At 34.4% G+C, this 15,975-nt stretch overlaps 1 long non-coding RNA gene across 3 annotated transcripts in view; it reads right to left on the bottom strand.

Annotated features, from left to right (window-relative positions):
* The window catches only part of LOC136041041 (uncharacterized), a 38,048-nt gene that overhangs the window by 2,565 nt on the left and 19,508 nt on the right, over positions 1 to 15,975 (bottom strand). For 2 of the 3 annotated variants that reach the window (XR_010620951.1, XR_010620952.1), the window contains exon 5: positions 6,312 to 6,427. This is a non-coding gene — a long non-coding RNA (uncharacterized LOC136041041). Of the gene's footprint in view, positions 1 to 6,311; positions 6,428 to 11,227; positions 11,329 to 15,975 lie in introns of all 3 variants that reach the window. The other variant, XR_010620953.1, reaches the window with a different exon arrangement.

The following is a 15,975-nucleotide window of genomic DNA, read 5'->3' as shown; positions in this document are numbered from 1 at the left end:
GAGTTTTCCAAAAATTTTATTTTCGGAGACAAAAAAATAAAATCAACAACAAAATTAAAGCAAAATAACAAAGTCTCCAAACATCTCAATGTTACCAAAAACAGTAATATAGAGACAACCACTAGCAAAGCATCAGCATCTTCGAAAATATGTATCTCGAAGAAATCTTCAACCCCACCTATCTTCTGGGAATTCAACACTCCAAACGAAAATGACACTAAATCCTAAACTAAATATACGGAAAAATATCCCCAAACAAAGGCTGTTACAATCGAAACGGTTTGTGCATGATTTATAACGCTTATTGCGCCCCAGTACTTTTGTTTTTATCAGGCATGACTCAACTGTTTCGTAAGAAAGATCGACATACTCTACGTACGCCTTATTTCAGATATTGCAAATTCCTCCTCCGGCTTCCTAGATGGCACCGAAACAAAAAAATAATTGCTCGATTTGGTTTAATTGATGTGCCTTCTCGGATTCGGTCTTCCAGTGATGATTTATGTACAAAGACTATCAAATTAATTCACGTTTATGACCCTCTGCAGCCTTTTTTCCATATTGATACTGGTTAATTAGTCAATGTTGTCTTTTGTTAGTTTGAATTTTTTTTCTTCGCTGTTTATCGTTTTTGTTTTTGTTTATCGATAATACTCCGTACTTTGTGTTTTTTATACTTTTACGGGTAACAAAGTTCATTCATTCATTCATTCATACCACCTTAACAGATGTGAAAGACATCATCCCTACAACAATACCATAAACTGACCCATAGCCAATGGAATTGATTACCATCTGAGGTGTTTTCATTTTCAAAAATCATATACACCAGATGGAGTGTATCACACAAAGTAGAAATGTGCCACGTATAACGTGAAGGAGCATTGCTTAATGCATACAGCTAAATAACAAAGTCTCCAAACCCCTTTTAAGAGGGTTGTATCGAATACCATGTAGTTGTGGAAATTATTACATTGGTCGAACCCCCCAAAATTTAGGAACAAGTTTACAGCAACACAAAGAAAGTATTGAAAAAGCATTAAAATCTAAAAATAGCTACATATCTTTCGATTCAGCTTTAAGCAACTGTATTTTCGAAAATCCAAACCATTATGTTCTATTTAACGAAACAATTCAAAATAAAACAAAATAGGAACCAATAAAAACAAGCCCAATCCAAAAATAACTACAAGATTAGCTGCAGAAAAGGCAAACATCGCAATAAGAAACTATTCCAATTTTTAATAAATACAGTTAGTGAAATGAATGAACTTTTTTAGCTTGTAAAATGTTAGCTTTTATCATACAGTCTTGGTTGAACTTATCGTTAAGAAGTAATGATGCCTAGGCTTTTTTAAAAAATGGATTTTTAACCAAGAACTTTTATTGTAAGCGTGTTATTTTTCATTTTCTTTGCTGAAGACACCCCTTAAATGTAGGGCCGAAACATTCAAATAGGTTTTGTTCGTTCACTGTTTTGGGAAAAAAAAGTCCTCATTATTTTCACTTCTGTATTTGTATCATGGAAAGGCAGTGTGGTCTTTGTCATTATTGACACCCTATTCTACTAGGGTATACCAGAAAATATCTATTAAAACGATTATTGCTGCATATGAGAATAACATTGCTGCGGTAAAAGTAGGATCTCCGGAAAGAAGCTGTTTCGAATTAAATCAGGAGTTACAGATTTCCGTTCTATCATAATTTATTCGGATCATTTTGATGAGCCTTGCCCTAAGGACCACATTTTAGGCAATTTCAGAACAAAGAATCAAATGAGAAGGTAAAACTCCTAGACTTAGATTAAGGTGCTAACTTAGATTAAGGATGGATGATTTATCCATCCTAGATGAAAGTGTGAGAAAAATGAATGAAATTTTAGAGGTTTTTAGAGTTCAGAGTGCTATAATAGCTTTGAAATTAATGTTAAGAAGACTAGACAAAGTTACTAGGACTAAGAACAAACAAGGGGGTAGAGGTTATGTTGAGAAATGAAAAGAAGGAGCAACTGAACACCTTGACATGCCTAGTTAGTATGGATGCACCGAATTATATTACAAATATAACTATATTGTACTACAAATTATATTACAATTATTTTTTAATTGTAATATTTATTATATAACAAAATTAACGATAAAAAACAGTTTTGGGGAAAAGAGGGTTGACGGAGGGGGGGGGAGGTCTAGTTGCAATCGGATCACTTTTCAATATTAATAAGGGAATTAAAACTTTCAATTTCTAATCATTTGAGTCCCCTCCGATGTTTAAACGACCACGTCTTCCATAAAAACTATATTTACCCCCAGATAATAAGTTAAAACCCCTCCCCAGGGCTCTAGGGGGAAAGTAACTTTCAATTTCCCACCAATGAGCTACCTCGAAAACTTATACGACTTCCCCTTACATTAGAACCTTATATGCCCTTGGGGCATAATATAAAACACTATCTCCAGGCCTCTGGGGGTTTGTGTCGACTCTGGAGTTTTTATTATCTGATGTTTGAATTATTTTTAACAAAATAGATATCTCATAATTTTTATCAAGTGGGTTTAGGGAAAACAGGGCGTGTGGGGGTTTATTTGCCCTCCGTTCTCTTTTGACTCTTAAAAAGTGAACCTGAACTTTCCATTTCCAATTAAATGAGCCCTCACTGAAATTTATACGAGCATCCTTTCTTTAAGAACCATATGTGCCTTAACCGTATGTACCATATGTGCCATAGTTGTCCTCTGATCCCTTTTGACTCGGTTAAGGGAACTAGAATTTTCAATTTCATATCAAATGAGCCATCTCTGGAGAGATTGTCTCTGCCAGTCAACGGCCTTTTATTTTTATTTCTCAATATTTTAAATATAGAAGAAAATATTTTTAATAGATTTCAACTTCAATATGGTGCAAATGACACGATAAGTCTTTGACTTTTATGGTTGGGGAAGGGGACAGAAGGCAAAATCCTATTTGTAGTGAATTTCGCTCCTTTAAGTTCGAAGTAAATATTCAATTTAATTTCTAAATTATATGTTGCAGATGTACCCCTCTGAGAACACATTTTTCAAGGTATCTTCAAACTAAATACCATTAGTCGTTCTCCAGATATTTCTCTTGCGTCATTTTGCAAACCACCCTGGACATAGTGTATTTTCTTTGTGATTGCCATCCCGCTCGAAATTTTCTAGGAGTTTTACTTTAATACAAAACATCAATTTCGGCGACTTGTCCCAGGGACTGTGAGGGATCACGTCATCACCAGTGGCATAGCTATTGGACTTACTGACTATTTTGAATACAAAATGGTAACTTCAAATCTTAATCAGAAGTTTTGGAGGACTGCCAAAAAAGGAATAGGAAAGGGCCTTATTGTCCTCCGACCCACTTTTTTAACATTCCTCTCAACATTCCATGAGGAAATATTTTCAGCTGTTATTTACATATTTGGCATACATTTTTGATAAGCTGGGTGCAGATAGTATATTTTCATACAGTTTGACATTCCTTTAAATATTCCAAACAGTTTTAACTAAATACCATCAACCTTTCCAAACACGCCCAGAATCAATTGATTGTGTTCGGCATCTTTTTCCAAAGCTGTGAGGGGTTCTGTCAACATAAAGGCAGTTACTTGATCTTTTGACTATTTTGAACAAGATATCTATTGCAAAGTTATGATTGAATCTTTTGGGGCTAGAACAACTAGAAAGAGTATGACAGGGGGCTGGCAGCCCTCCAATCACTTTTCAACATACCCTATGACATGTCCTGTAAGTTCCCCTCTTTGACATGTCCTGTAAGTTCCCCTCTTCGATATGTCCTGTAAGTTCCAACTTAAAACCCTAGACCAACTGATAATGTTGACGATTCTCCATTTTAATGAACTGAATATACATAGTGTATTTTGATTTAGCATAGCCAATCCCTCAACATTCTCCAAATCTTCATTCACTAGAACTTTTCGGATACACCCAGGACAAACATTTATTCATGTCTTTTAGTTTTACTGCTGATGATGAACACTGTATATGTGTTCGAAATATCGAGTTAAATTTTATATCTGTTCACTGTCAATAAAAAGGTTTCATCCCTATTTTGAACTGTTTTACTTTCCTCATTTTCTAATTTGTTCAGAATTAACCCTGCCCCCCCCAACTCCCCCAAAGAGAGCGAATCCGTCCAGTTATGTCAATCACGTATCTAGGACTTGTGCTTATTTTTCCAACCAAGTTTCATCCCAATCCCTCCACTCTAAGCGTTTTCCAAGATTTTAGGTTCCCCCCCCTTCAATTTCTCCCAGCGTCACCAGATCCAGTCAGGATTTAAAATAAGAGCTCCGAGATACGATATCCTTCCAAACTTCAAATTTCATTAAGATCCAATCACTCCTTCGTAAGTTACCTAATTTTTTCTAATTTTTCAGAATTGACCCCCCCCCCAACTCCCCCAAACAGAGCAGTTCTGTTCCAGTTATGTCAATAACATATCTAGGACTTTTGCTTATTTTTCTCAACAAGTTTTGTCCGATCCCTTCCACTCTAAACGGTTTCCAATATTTTAGGTTCCCCCTCCAACTCCCCCAATGTCACCAGATCTGACCGGGATTTAAAATAAGAGCTCTGAGACACGATATCCTTCCAAACATCAAATTTCATTAAGATCCCATCACCTGTTCGTAAGTTAAAAATACTTCATTTTTTCAATTTTTTTCAAATTAACCGGTCCCCCACCCCCCCCCCCCCTCAGATGTTAAATTGGGGAAAAGAATATTTCTAATTTAATCTGGTCCAGTCCGTGATACGCCTGCCAAGCTTCATCGTCCTAGCTTGCCTGGAAGTCCCTAAAGTAGCAAAACTGGGACAGACAGACAGACCAACAGAAATTGCGAGCGGTATATATCACTTGGCTAATACCAAGTGCCATAAGAAAATGTGATCATTTTAAAGGAGAGGGAGCACCTGAACAGAACAAGAAGGGGGGAGGCTGGTTACCCTCCAGTCTCTCTTCAACATCCCCTCAAAGTACCATAGGTTTCAACCTATAATACCCCGAGTCATTCATTAAACGTAGCTGTATTTCCTTTTCCCATCCAACAAAAACATAGTTTGTTTTGATTGTGTTTGACATGACTTAATGCTCTGATAAATAAAAATTGTTTAATAAAAATTTTCTTAAAATTTCGCCTTAATGCTCTAAGCTTTTTTTAGGTCCAGAATCAGACATGCCTTCTATTCTTAAAAATCATATGTGTTAAAAATGAGCAACTTCCATAACTTAATACCCTTAACCTTTGTGTGAGGAGATGTCAAATGTGGGAGCAGTTATTTGACCTTTAGACTATTTTGAACCAAATGGCTATCTTAACACTTTTATTGAATGCATTTTAGGAAAAAAAGGTGCCAGGGACTGGTTGCCCTCCGATCAATTATGACTCTTAAAAAGGACACTATAACTTCTGATTTCCAATCGAACGAGCCCCGTCCAAATTTTGTACAACCTTTTCTTCCATATGAAGATCCTCTGGGGAAAAAATAAATATTAATAAAACATTAAATGCTCTAAGGTCCATTAAAGGTCCAGAATCAGACATGCCTTCTATTCTTAAAAATCATATGTGTTAAAAATGAGCAACTTCCATAACTTAATACCCTTAACCTTTGTGTGAGGAGATGTCAAACGTGGGAGCAGTTATTTGACCTTTAGACTATTTTGAACCAAATGGCTATCTTAACACTTTTATTGAATGCATTTTAGGAAAAAAACGGTGCCAGGGACTGGTTGCCCTCCGATCAATTATGACTCTTAAAAAGGACACTATAACTTCTGATTTCCAATCGAACGAGCCCCGTCCAAATTTTGTACAACCTTTTCTTCGATATGAAGATCCTCTGGGGAAAAAATAAATATTAATAAAACATTAAAAAAGAGCCAATATGGCTCTTTACTATAGCTCTGAAACCTCTGATAGTTGGTTTAATTGAAGTTTTACTAAAATTACTACTTACTTCCCTTTTCGTAAATCATGCTCCTATTGCTCAAACTTCACAACCAAACAAAAATCCTGGATTCACCCTTGCCTGTGTAAAACATTTTTTGTTCAAAATGTGGCGAGTTTCCTCTGCCTCTGATTTAGTAAATACGTCTAAGGATTGCGATGAAGTTACCAGAGGAAGCTTCTCACTTACTAACATTGTCGTAGGAATCCATATTCGCTGTTTTATTTTGGTAAGGAAGGTGTATAATTTTACAATGGTAGTAAAACTTCCAGAATGTCGTCGATGTCGTCGATACGAAAAGTGAAAATACTACACACTTATTACCTGAAACTTTTCTATGAGACTTCCAAAATTGGCATCAAATTTTCTCAAAATGCGACTCCAAAAGTGACTCGAAATTGGACTGCCTTTTAAACATTTCTCCATTGCCTTTCCCATGCCTAAAAAATAAAAAATATTTATTATTAAAACGTAACCCTGATAAGTAATTTCGACATTTCATTTGGGTGACTAACAGCTTTTTAAATAATTTATATTTATTTGTTTCTCAAAATAATATTTTACTACTAAAGCTAGCAAACAAATAGTTACCATTCCTGAATCAGCAAAAATGGTATTTTTTGTCGCAAAACACCTTCTTTTATGCATTTTCAAAATCCAAGCCACTATGGGCCAGATTTGATCCTTATTAAGTAACACCCATTGTTTCGACCATAAAAACCAGTTCTAACAGAAGGAAGACTTCAGCCAGAAAAGATAAAACTTTCTGGCATTTCAGTTTCAATTGACCGATTTCCCATTGCAATTCCGAGTGTCAACTAGCATTTTTTTCGCATTTTTTAATTAGTGTTATTAGGCGCGTTGGAAATTCATCCAATACCTTCATTCTTCTATAGATTTTAATTTGGAAAAGGATTAGGGGCAGCTTGATCTTTGCTTAATTTTAGAGTGAGTCAGTTCTTTGAACCGAACCAGACGCTCAATTTTTAGTCAGTTTTCGACCATGTTACAAAATTTCGTGTAACTGACTAGACTCGTTTTGGAACCCAGACAAAACTTCTCTCGGCCTTGCATTCTTCTATTAGACACTTCTTTTTAGAATGGAAATTGAAAAAGATTTAAAGTTTTAGCGTCAGATTAGTTGGAATGAGTGTACAAAGAGTAACTGCATTTGGGCTGACTATGAAGAGTAATGCAAGATTGAGGGGCACAACTTTTCCTTCAAATAAAAAAAAATTAATCGTTTATGGGATTTTGGCTTCAAACAATCTACAGCTCACGAAGAGCTTTGCCTTCAATGAGCAAAATATTTTCAAAATTTGATGGAGTCACCTCAAACTCAAATCCCCATAGAAAGCAAATTACTCGGATTTCTAGACCATTTTGAGTAATATTACTATCTCACCAATTAATTCTGAGGGAGAAATGAAGAACCCAGGGGTAAAAAAAACAAACACGGAATAAAAACTGATTAGCATCTAATTACGCTTCAGCGTTAAAAATGTTCTTACATATCTGACTGTATATAGCAAACCCTATATATTAACGATTTTCAGTGTCACTTAAATATAATGAAATTGAAGAGAATATGCAAAATAAAAATAGGATGCTCCTGTGTTTCACAAATCGACAAAAAAACAGGATACATATATCAGGATATCTCGGTATCTCAGGATACTGAGATACATATACGAACAGTGTCAGTATCAGCTTCTGAAATCAAAAAAAAACTTTGGGTTTGGCAGATGACGTTGCTTTGACTTGCAGCAGTCTCTACTTATTCTAAACAGTAAAAATATATTCGTCTTTCATATGTATTTCGTTAGAAAGCCCAAATCCTGAACAAATAATCGTTCGCTTTTTCAAAAAAATTATAATGATAAAATGACTACCACAGTTTCAGAAGTCAAAAATACGGAAAAAACAATTGAGTCGTAAAACCGAATCTAGTGATAGAAGCAACTAACTTTAACTTTAATATGAACTTGAAAAGCGATTAATGAATTATTAAAAGGAGGATTAGGAGGGCCTGGGGAGGAACTTATTAGTAATATTAATGATTTAAACTCACTCCTTTGTAATCCTTGTAATTCTTCATAATTTTGCTATCAAATACAACAGGAACCTCCGTCCCCCAACGCCTCTTCCAGGTGTACTTCTATTCGTTTATTTTCAGTATCCAATTTACTTTTCACACTTTGCGGGTAGGGTCTAAAGACCACGACACTCAAAAATTCGCTCGAACATGATCAAAATTTACTCATAAGTTTTCAAATCAGCCATCAACATTTATTTAAGCTTAACTCACACCTTTGACTCATTAATTTAACGGAAAATATAGGAAGTAACTGAGAGACAGATTGGATAACCATAACTCAAACGAACTCAGCTCCTCCCCCCCCCCTACCCTCCTTTCTATATTCATATTCAGAAAAGATTACACTGGCGCTTAATCTCATTGTTTCTTTCAACTTGGTCATAACTGCTTCATAACTTCGGAAGAAATGCAATAATTTACCTTTGATAAATTATTCTCGCTTTATTAAATTTTGTTATTTATATAGCACTTTTGGGAAAAAAAGGTACTGGTGCTTTACTAAGAGTAACCTTTATCACAAAATTATCGTAGTCCCTTGTTTATTTGAGCATGATGAAATCAATTTCCTTAGCCTCAGCCGAAAGGTCTCCTCCGTGTTTTTAATAGTCGTAAAAATTGTTTTTGTTTTTTTTTTAACATTCGGGAAACCAAAATGGTTAGTTTTGTCCAAAAAGTGTTTCTAGTTAGTGACCTTAAGATGGATTCAATTTACTCTTCACTTGATGTTAAGAAAATATTTCAAATACCAACAACTAGGGGAAACACATTTTTTTATTTTATTGATATTAATTATTTATTAAGAATTATCTCCTTCAGCTTTTTGTTACGGGGCTGAATATCAAAGACCGGTCTGATATTTTCAATCTGCAAAATCTTGATACAAAATTGCTGTTTTCTATAAATAGCTAAATTATTATTTCCCAGAAAAAAAAAATCAAAATGTGCTCTATTGATAAAGACATCAATCAATCCACCTAAACACTACTTAGGAAGAAATTTGAGTTTTCAGGAAATAAAAATTGATGAAGGTAATAGAATGCGAAAAAGTAAGAAAGAAATTCGTATATCAACCCAATTCTATTATAAAATAAGGTCATAAATTGTTCAATAGCACACCAAAAATTTATTTTCTGAGAATAAGAAGTTGTGTAGTAAGAAACCGGACCAGCTTAACTGAAATCAACCTGAACCACCCAAAGCTACCGCCAATAACCTTAGCAGGTTACCCACCCTTATCGTAGAATGCCTTCCACTATTACAGAGCTGCCACAGGTTAAGGGAGTCAATAATAGGAAGTGTTTTGAATTTTTTGCGAAAAAAGGACCATGAGAAACCTTCCTAACATAAAAAAAAGATCAATAGAGACATGATCCAGTTGTTGTTTGCCACACAGATGACACAAACAACTCAAAACTCGATATTCACACCGATCTCTCAAAAATATAAAACGAGGACGGACGTCAACAAGCGCCAACAGTGTCATTGTTTCCTGGAGGTTAATATCAAGATAATCTGACCAGCTAGCTTTCCATGTGGATATTCTCATATTTCTTTTTTTTTTCTTAATCTTCATCTATTAAGTTATAAAAAACGGAAAATACAATGGTAAACACTTCAGTTACTGACCAGAGAATAATCACATGACCGCGACATTTCAAAAACCTCATTTTTCTTTAATTTGGCTTTGTTTCGTTTAGACTTATTCAGAAGCGGTTATCAGCAACTGCTAAAAAAAAAAAAAAAAAGCTGTTCCGAACGATAAATTTTAAGACTGCTCTGAAAAACAGTTTCTGCTTTTGGATAATTAGAATATTGGACAGTTATGAATTCTGGTTGAATCTTACACAACTTCAGTAATTTTATCAAAGACCTCCATTTCCCCTTAGTTTATATTTATAAGCTTTTTCCACTTTCCTTACATTGCTTTTAATTTCATAATACTTTTTCTAAAATCCCTCTTCTTTTCAGCAAAACATAGGCGACTTCACGATTAATTCTAGCTGCATTTCCAACTATCCTTCCAAAGTAACCATCTGCAATTTCGCAAACGCTTCCTAAAATAAGATCATTCCACCTATATTCAACATTGTAGAATTTCAAACTCTCCAGTTAAATTTTTTTTTTACTTTCGCTTACCCCCTATCTTTCCTGCCCTTTATATTCGTGTGCATAACCGATGGCACAGGCCCTTATTCTGTTTGATTCTTTCAGCCATTTCAAATTCCGATGAATCAGCAGTTTTTTGTTTTGTTTTTTTTATAAAAATTTACAATAGTGATAAATCCTTTTAATAATTAGTGATAAATTTCACAAAAATACTAGATATTTTGGGAACATATGAACGTGACTGCCGTTAGTAGTAATACTGATTGACGCAGCAAGTAATAGTAGTAACAATACTACTGGTGACGTTCACTGCATATGGGAGCAAAACGGCTTTTTTTGTGAGATTTACCAAATTAACTATGCTATTTTTAGCATGAAGATCTGGAGGAATCATTTAATGCCGCATGGGGATTCTTCATACACATATATAAAAGACCAGGTTAGAGAAAATAGTTCTTCCTTTTCCAGTCTTCTCTCAGTCACTGATCAAGTTTAAAGCTAGATACTCTTGACAATTTTTTTTTCACTCAGCCATTATGTCAAAATGTATGATATGTATATGCCCGGAGTGTACAAACCCCTTCGGTTGTAAAGTCCGGTTCAGAAGTGTTGATCTTAGGCTGTGGTAAATGAAGTTTACTCAAAAATATCCATTTGGAAGCGGTATGTAAGTTCCTATCCCCACTTGTTCTGTAGCTTAATCACAGGCTTAAGAAATTGCAAAGAGACAAGTGCACACACTTTTTTAATTTTGGGGAAAAATAAATCTTTCCATAATTTCGGTTTAAGTTTGACTTTCTTTTACTCTAGTTTTTGGAGAAAATGGATGATAAACACATAATAATGTATATTAGTTAAATCTATTATAGATTGAATGGATTGATACCTTTCCTAGAAATCCTTGCTGTTTAAAAAGTGGCTAAGTTTTGTTTCATTTTGCATGAAAAAATTATTTTCTCTTTCTATTTGAGAATTTTATTTGTCAATATTCCAAATACCAAAAACTAGGGAAAACACCTTTTTTCATGTTTATTACCTTTATTTAGTGTCATCTCCTTCAGCTTTTTATTACGTGGTTGAAAGTCCGATATTTTCATTTACAAAATCATGAGCCAAAGTGTTGTTTGCCATAAAAAGCTAAATATTAAAAAGCTAATTATTTCCCAGAATAAAAAAATAATATCAAAAACTGCTCCAGTGATAACAACATCAATCAATCCACTAAAATACTACTTAGGAAGAAATTCAAGTTTTTTAGGAATTAGATATTGATGACGCTAACAGAATAAGGTAAACAAAGAAAAATTCGTAAATTTTTGACCAATTTTATCGTAAAAATAATGTTGAAACTCCGATATTTTCAGTTACAAAATCATGAGCCAAAGTGCTGTGTGCCATAAAAAGCTAAATATTAAAAAGCTAATTATTTCCCAGAATAAAAAAATAATATCAAAAACTGCTCCAGTGATAACAACATCAATCAATCCACTAAAATACTACTTAGGAAGAAATTCAAGTTTTTTAGGAATTAGATATTGATGACGCTAACAGAATAAGGTAAACAAAGAAAAATTTGTAATTTTTTGACCAATTTTATCGTAAAAATAATGTCATAAGTTTTTTTAATAGCTAATCAAAATATTGATTTTCTGAGGATAAGAAGTTGTGTGGGAGGAAACCGGACCAGCTTCATTTCGATCTACCTGAAGCACCCAAAGTTACCGCCAGGTAACTTTACTGTGAAACAAAGGATATTTTGGAACCTTCCTGACATAAAGAAAATATCAATGGAGGCATGATCCAGTTGTCATTTGCGATACAAATGACACAATCAACACAAACAATCGATATTCACATCGATCTCTCAAAAATATATAACGAGGTCGGACGTCAACAGGCGCCTGTATTGTCATCATCTTTAGGAAGGACATGGGATTTGATCAGTTATCTTTCCGTGTGGATCTTCTGATGTAGATTTTTGTTTCTCGATGTTCATCTATCATCTAGAGAGGTTCATCTATAAACACATTTTGTTGATGCCAAGTGTCTTTTTTTACTCAAAGACAGGTAAATAAATCAGAGCGAAGTCGCCACACAGAACCTGGATCAGATAGCCTTTGTACAAATAAATTCATTTTTGAGTAAAAATTCAAATAATTAGGAGGAATCTTGCTCCACAATGGAACGCGTTGTTCACGGTAGGGGGAACAAAATTTTTAAGAGGTAAAATTCATGAAACACTGTGGATTTTTTACTGCTACTAATATTAAAAACTCATGTAGCCCCAAGTATCCTGACAGCTACGCACAGTCCAACTCCATGCCAATCTATTTATAGCTTCCCTCTTTAAGCTCTCCTAAGAAATTATAATTTCCCTTGTATTTTTCTTTAAAACCTCTCGTCCAATTTAATGACAACCAGCTTCTTGCTTGGCCCTAGATGGTAAGTCAAAATTGACGATCTTCGGTAATCTTTTATCTTTCAATTCCTTGGAAAAACACTAAATAAACCTTCCATATTAATTTTGAGTGCACACATTTCGCAGCTATACTTTACCACTGTCATCAGTGTAGCTTCTAAAAGTCTGATTTTGATTTGCTGACTTATCTTCCAATTATTCCTAACGTTTTTTTCTACTTAGTAGAAAAAATATTCTGGGCCTTGGCTATTCTACTATTAACACCATAAATCTGTCTACCGTCTTGTCAATAACACTATCCAGGTAAGTGAAGTTATCCACTTAACCGACCTTCTCGATAGCCAACAATACCTCTTCATCTTCACTTCTTCAAAGTTCAGGACACTTGGCCTTCTTAACGCTAATTTAAAACCTGTTGGCTACTGGCTCCAAGAACTCCCAAAAAATCCGATAATCATTCATTTTGCTAACAGTCTAGAAGAATTTATTTTCCGAATAGATACCATACTCTCTCGTAAAAACGATCCATAGAAACGGGGAATGAGCGCAATACTGCTAAGCTCAGGATTTAACACAAAACTAGTTATTAAAAAAAAGTGAAGGATTAAAGAATTTGAGATACCTCGGTCACTTCTGTACGAATCAAAGAGCAATAATACTAAAGTAATTTACTTCCAAAAAACCAGGCTAATCCCACTATAATTACCATATTCACTCTGACCACCTTTATTATAGAAGAGTTTAATCAGTTTTCCCACAATCGCTGTCTTCCCACAATCGCTGTGTTATTGTGTAGAATTGTGGCAAAGAGTCAAACTTTAGCGTAAAGAGCGAGGAATTGTGGAGGGGACAACTCATTTAATATGCGGAGTAATTTCTGTTCGTTTTAAGTTTTAATGTCACTCCTTACTTTCAGTTAAAAAAACTAGTTTTTTTTAATTTAATTTCTGAATATTTTTGAATTAACGCATGTTTGATTTTGGCTCTCCGTACATAAATTACTAAAATGAAATTTGCATATTAATTCTTTTTTTTTGGCTAAATGGCAATCTCTTAGTTTTGATAAGACGATTTTGAGAAATAAAGGGTAGGGAAGGAGGCCTAGCTACCCTCCAATTTTTCGGTTACTTAAAAAGGCAACTAGAACTTTTAATTTTTAACGAACGCTGTTATTAGTAAAAAAAAAATACGTAACTTAAGAATTAACTTACGTAACAAACTTTTATATTCTTATATTTTTAATTATATATATGAGGGGTTTGTCCCCTCGTTAATGCTTCGCTCTTCACACTAAATCTCAAGTTTTGTCCCAATTCTTTAAGAATTACCCCTGAATCAGAAAGGCCGTAGAATAAATAGTTGAAATTACAAAAAATACTTTAGCATAAAGAGCGAAGTATTTATCTCCTCCTAAATAACTCGCTCTTTATGCTAAAGTATTTTTAGAACCCCTCATATGCGTAATAATCTCTGTTTGTTTTTAAGTTTTAATGCTACTTCTTACTTTCAATTGAAAAAACTTTTTCATGTTTATATATTCATTGTTTTTTTTTAATAGTAATGCTAGAAAATACTGCGCCCTTTTTATTGAATTTCTTTTCCCCAGGAAATGTTCCTCCAAGGAAAGATCCTCCCACATAGCCCTGTCCCCTCAACCTCACACCCAAACCCAAAAGATCCCCCTGAAAACGTCGGTACACTTCCCAATAACAATTACCGTATGTAAACATTGGTCAAAGTTTGTAACTTGCAGCCCCAACCCCAGGGACTGTGGGGTAGTAAGTCATCCCCAAAGACATATTTATTATGGTTTTCAACTATGCGGAACAAAATGGCTATCTCAAAATTTTGATCCGTTGACTTTGGGAAAAACATGAGCGTGAAAGGGGGCCTAGGTGCCCTCCAATTTGTTTGGTCACTTAAAAAGGGCACTAGAACTTTTTCTTTCCGTTAGAATGAGCCCTTTTGCAACACTCTAGGACCACTTGGTCGATAAGATGACCCCTGGGAAAAAAAAAACAAAAAAAAAACAGAAAAAAACAAACAAACAAATAAACACGCACCCGTGATCTGTCTTCTGGCAAAAAATATGAAATTCCGCATTTTTGTAGATTGTACCTTGAATTTTCTACAGGGTTCTCTGATATGCTGAATTCGATGGTGTGATTTTCGTTAAGATCCTATGACCTTTAGGAGGTGTTTCCCCCTATTTTCCACAATAAGGCAAATTTTCTCAGGCTCGTAACTTTTTATGACAAAGACTAAATTTGATGAAACTTATATATTTAAAATCAGCATAAAAATCTGATTCTTTAGATGTATCTTTTAGCAACGAAATTCCGTTTTTTAGAGTTTTGTTTACAATTGAGCCGGGTCGCTCCTTACTACAGTTCGTTACCAGGAACTGTTTGAAACAGTTCTCCAAAAATCGCTATGTGCTTTTCCTTCTCCAAAAATTAAACAAAAACAAATTTTTACAGCTGAAAGTAAGGAGCAGCATGAAACTTAATACGAGCTTAAATTATCATTTATATGAGGGGGGCTGTTCCCCTCTTCATGACCTCACTTTTTATGCTAAAGTTTTTTTTAACAACATTAAAAAAAAGGCTTATTATTCTTAACTAAACAGCCCTTGTGTTTCAGGAGTGGATCTTAAAGAATTCAAATTTAGCGTAAAGAGTGAGGTTTTGAGGAGAGGCTATTTTCAGTGTATTTGGACTTCCTGGGAAGATTTTCACAGAAGGGGGAATTTCCGGAGTGACAGAGAAAGTGATTAGAAATTTTTTTTTTTTTCAAATGTAAGTATGTTAAGGACAATTTTTTAGGAAAAATCGTCCGCAAGCAATTTTATGGTAGGGGGGAGGTACAGAAAAGAGAGGCTCGATGTGAGGGGAAAATATTTCATGGAGGGTGATCCAGATTTACCGGCATTATTAGAAAAACGGTCAAAAATTAAATAAAAGAACAAGTTTTTTCAACTGAAAATATGTGGTAACATTTAAACTCAAAACGAACAAAAATTATTCCGTTTATTAAGAGGTGTCCCTTTCTTAATACCTTACTGTTTACGCTAAAGTTTGACTGCTGTTTTCGATTTATTTTATTTGTTTTCATTTCGTTTTGTTTTGTCTTATTTATTTAGGATTGTTTGACTCTTTCTCACAACTCAACTTTTTAAAACAATAAAACACTTTAGCGTAGAGCGGGGCGTAGAGGAGGGGGAAAGCCCCTTTCAAATACGGAGTAATTTCTGTTCATTTTAAGTTTTAATGTCGCTCCTTACTTTCACTTCAAAAAACATGTTCTTTTTTATTTAATTATAAAAAAAGGACCTGTCAGACTAACCGTGTTTCAAACAATAAGCT

This window comes from Artemia franciscana, chromosome 21 (genome assembly GCF_032884065.1).
Source record: "Artemia franciscana chromosome 21, ASM3288406v1, whole genome shotgun sequence".
In the NCBI taxonomy this organism is placed as follows: Eukaryota; Metazoa; Arthropoda; class Branchiopoda; order Anostraca; family Artemiidae; genus Artemia; species Artemia franciscana.
This window is presented reverse-complemented; position numbering and strand designations above follow the sequence as displayed.